General features: G+C 32.1%; 1 pseudogene; it reads right to left on the minus strand.

Moving 5' to 3' along the window:
• Window positions 1-1,252: 1,252 nt before the first annotated feature.
• Window positions 1,253-3,017, minus strand: LOC132933551 (uncharacterized; annotated as a pseudogene).
• Window positions 3,018-3,752: the final 735 nt, after the last annotated feature.

Raw genomic sequence — 3,752 nt, forward strand, 5'->3', positions numbered from 1 at the left:
AGTTGTACCTATACGTTTTTTGGTGTTTTATTTTGCAATTTGGTGTTTTTTATTTTTTAATCAATATTAATATTTACTATGACGGAATGGTCAAATGATGAGGTAATAGAGTTTTTGCAAGGAGTTTTTGAAGGATATCCACAAATTTGGTCCATACCATTTAGCCAGATGGATATGGCTAAGGCCATATATTCTTTAAAGCTATACATATTTAAAGATCAATTTAAATTAAATAGCAAAGAAGAAAAGGCGTTAAAAGATATTTGTTGTTTTATAGTTAAATGTTACGTTCAGGCTTGGTTTTCGTCACCCAATGCAATTGAAGCTCCACTTAATGATATATTATTTTTAAAAAAATTAGAAGAATATAAATTGTACAAATAAAGAATTTCAGACGTAGCTATAAAGAGCAAAAACAACTTGTTTTACAGGTAATATATTTTACTATTTTCAAAATAAATTAAACTTAAAAATGTTATTATATTTTCTATTCTGTTCAAGACTACCGGAAAAAATACCCGCAAAGTGACAGACATACGCTAAAGAAACCATTTTAAGTGTCATTAATTAATTATACCTACAATTTGATGAAAAAAATTCATATTGGTAATTCTATTTTTATGTTGTAAAAATTACATGAAAATCAAGTAAATAAAACCAAAACGTATATTACAGAATCTTAAGACTTTTTTAGTCGTAATGTTTTTTTATATTATTTAATTCTGTATAATTGTTACTCAACATATTTTGTCATATATCCAACCGTACGTTGTACATATTTAAAAACAAAAAAAATCCAATTTCGTTAAATATATACAATATTTTGTAAATTAATGAGTTTTCTTAAAAATAAATGGACTTACGAGAATTTATGTAATATGCTTTTATATACAATGTTAAAATCTATCATTTAGTTCTTTACATATTTTCACTAAATACTATACATTCTGAGTTAAATAAAAAAAACAAAAAACTACCCTCTTTTTCCATATTTCAACCCTAATGCGGCACCAGAAGGGGTTGAGTGAGATCTTCCAAATTTTACCCAAATGACTTATTCATATAACTTAGCAAATTAGGGGGGTACTGTATTAAAAAAATCACATTGAAAAAATAAGGACCACCCTTATTTGTAGGTACTAAATATTGTTTTATACATAGAAGATATTAATTTTTTTTTATTAAAATGCTTATAATACATTCTGTATTATTATTTATTAATTTTAAATATTATTAAGAAAAAGAGTGTTTATTATTCTAATAAAAGATATGTTTTAAAATATAAATACTTTACCATGATTTCATTTTTCAACTCCTGATTTAACGCCTTACAAACATCTTGAATACACCTGGAGACAGTTCGACTCGAACAAGTATGATAAGCTCTTAAAGCTATCTCCTGTGGCTAAGAACCTTAAGGTAACAGCTAGCCTTTCCTGGACCGAAATACACTTTCTCATATTTGTATCAGTTTTACATATGGTTGGACCAATTTTTTGAATAAGATATTCAAAGTCTGTGGCAGACATTCTACAGAAGTTTTGAAACTTGTTAGATGGTCCTCGTTTTAAATCTTCTAACAGATCCGTTGCATTGTACCTATATTGTAGTTGTAGTATAATATATTATTAATAATGTTAAGTACAACTATAGTATAATATTATTTTATTTTTTAATTTAGTATTTTCTGTCAAAAACTTGTTAACTATAAAAAAACTAGCTTGTAATAAATTATAAACTGTTATGCTCTTGTATGTACTTACATTTAAAGTTAAAACTGTTAAAAAAAGGTAGTCAGTAAAAACTAAATATAAGCAAATTAAACTAAAATTAAATTTAAAAAACCTAAAATTAAATATTAATTTACATAAGCATACTTACCTAGCACGGCTTTTGTAAACTTCATGCATCCAATACCTTCTTTTCTTGCAGGATTTCGTTTTTCTTTTTCAACTAATTTTTCTTTTAAATAATCACCGCCTACAATTACAATATACCTAGTACCTACGCTGCTGCACAATCAGCAATTTGCGTGTTATCCAAAGAACGACTCATTTTGAACTGAGACTTTTGGCGTTTAAATAATTTTGTAGGAACTCTGATCGGCTCGGATAAGCTTGTGGCTCGCCAAGTCACGCGCCGTGGGAATGCTGTTGACATTGTAGGCTCGTGATATGCCGAGCATACGGTACAACAACCGCGTTGCGCGAAGTTCGCCGAGCCACGCGCCGTGGGAACCCGCCTTTACATCGTTACATCGTTACATGCATCGCCAACCTTTAGATTGTAACAATTGCATTTATATTGTAACCATGTTTGATCAACGATCTATGTCACAGCATATTGTTGTCGTTGCATTTTCGATTGCACGCCTCTCGTTAAACGCGTCTTTTATTTTTATTTAATGGAATGTTTCCAGTGCTTTCAACTAGTCGGGAAACTTGTCGATGCTAAGTTTTCCCGCCGTCTCTCGCGTGTCGGCGTTGCAATTCCGTTTTAGACCGGTTTCACTGTTTTGCGTTGGATGTCCATTTATAAATCGATAGCGTGTGTCGGAAAGAGTGAAAGAGAGAAAGAGAAACAGTGCGAGCGAGAACGAGAAAAACGGTAACGCGTATTACGACGGATGGTGCACCGGGCACGCGAGGGTGGAATAAAATAAGTGTATGGAGCAAAAATAATATAATGGAGTGTAATTTATTGTCACGTATGGAGCGCCGTCGCCATAATAATAATAATAATAATAATAGCTGACCCGACGATATAATAATGTAAATAAAAACGGGCACGCTAACGACGGACACTGACCGTCGGAAATAACTTGAGGCGGCGGTGCCCACTTTGAAATACTGCAGATACGTCAAAAATAATCGGCATTCGCGGCGGAAGTATACTTACCGACGGTGGTTTGTTTACCGCCGTGGTTCGTATAATATAGTGATGTATAGTTGTTCTCTATACGCTCCGATGTTGAATAACACAAATTATATATATATTTAGGCTTATGTGCGTGTGTAATAATATATATTGTATCGTCGACTCCCGCATCCCGTACGCCAGGCAGGGATGGGCAAACTAGTTTAATATTAAAATTCAACGGCGGCGGTGGGACGGCCGACTTAAAAATAATATCAGAAACGCACGAGAGACCGATCCGGTGGTATTGCTCGAATGTTTTTGTTTTTATTCGCCGTGTATGTTATACGGCACAACGGTAAACTATATTATAATATTATAAGTCGTGGTAAACGGATTTTTTAAAATAATTGTAATAATTATATATTATAATTATTCCAATATTATGTATCGCGGAAAAAATCGATATTCAGACATCACGCACGTGCTGCAGTAGTGTAATATAATATATTATACTGATTTATTTAATAGCCGTACAAAAAAAAAAAAAATAGCATTTAGGTATATTATAATAATATCTGTTGTAGTGTAGTTGTTCTCACGGTTCTAAATACAATTATATAACATGCATTGTAATTTTTGGGCCGTGTTCGAGGCCAACTGACGGTAATATTTACCCGTCCCTGGCTGACTAACTGCAGCGCATAGTGCACACGCGACACATAATATTATAATATGTTTCTTAGTATATTATTTTGTATACACATTTCTAACATTCTTTCATATTTGTATAGTGCACGGAACTCGTATAGTCGTATTTATGTTTTAAACATTTTTGCCGTGTGTGCACGAAAAACATCGAACCAAGTGAAATAATAATATTATATTAACGTGTG

The sequence above is a fragment of the Metopolophium dirhodum genome, chromosome 1, assembly GCF_019925205.1.
Source record: "Metopolophium dirhodum isolate CAU chromosome 1, ASM1992520v1, whole genome shotgun sequence".
In the NCBI taxonomy this organism is placed as follows: Eukaryota; Metazoa; Arthropoda; class Insecta; order Hemiptera; family Aphididae; genus Metopolophium; species Metopolophium dirhodum.